Source organism: Cydia splendana, chromosome 17 (genome assembly GCF_910591565.1).
Source record: "Cydia splendana chromosome 17, ilCydSple1.2, whole genome shotgun sequence".
Lineage (NCBI taxonomy): Eukaryota > Metazoa > Arthropoda > Insecta > Lepidoptera > Tortricidae > Cydia > Cydia splendana.
The window spans coordinates 11,487,266-11,488,126 of record NC_085976.1 but is presented as its reverse complement, the minus strand read 5'-3'; positions in this window follow the sequence as shown (position 1 = coordinate 11,488,126).

Sequence of the window (861 nt, the reverse complement as noted above, 5' to 3'; positions counted from 1 at the left end):
GTTTGGGGCTAGGTTGATCAGTGTAAGACGTCTCGAGATATTTTTTTTATTTTATTCCTTTGTTGCTCTACTGCTCTTTGCTCTTTGGGAATGTTCGTTAAAGCAGGCGTGGCTCACTCCGCGATTTCGTCGCTTTGCTACAGGTAGCTAAAAGTACATCCGTTCCACACCAATTTTGGGGAAAGCCATAAGCCGCGCGTGGCGCTGTCGCCACCTAGCGGCCATATCTGTGCTGATCGTAACAGACGCGTTTTGTTAGAGAGTGAGTCTTCTGTACCTAGTACTATTATTTATTCTGTGGTTGAAGAAAGATAGGGTAACTTATAGGTATGGAATAAAATCATTCAAGTTCTTTCAAAACATTTTATTGCATAGTATCGTTTGGCAAAAGGAAGTAACATGCTTACTACTAATATTTACAGTTCTCGTCCATCGGCTTTAATACTTTTTGGTTCTATAAAAATGTTAAACAATCTTACATTGAATCATATAATATAGAAACTGTAAGCAGCTATGGCATTACAGGGCCAATATTATAAATAAATCATTCCTGATGTTTTTGTGCAATTTTTAATGAATTTCTTGACATTTTCGTGTAAAGTATAAGTAAAGAACATTTAAAGCTATGAGCCTGGGTATTATTCATTAAGTATGTACGGGTAAAGATTGTATTCTTCATTAAATAATTAAAAATAAATGTTTGGACTATGAATATTTGCGAAAAATAATGATTGCCAACGTACACCCAGCCGCAAAATTGCATGCCTACTTTATTAATTAATTTATTTATAATGTGTCCATACAATTTTTTCAGCTCGTTGTATTACAGTCATAACTTTAAATGTACTAGATACCTACACA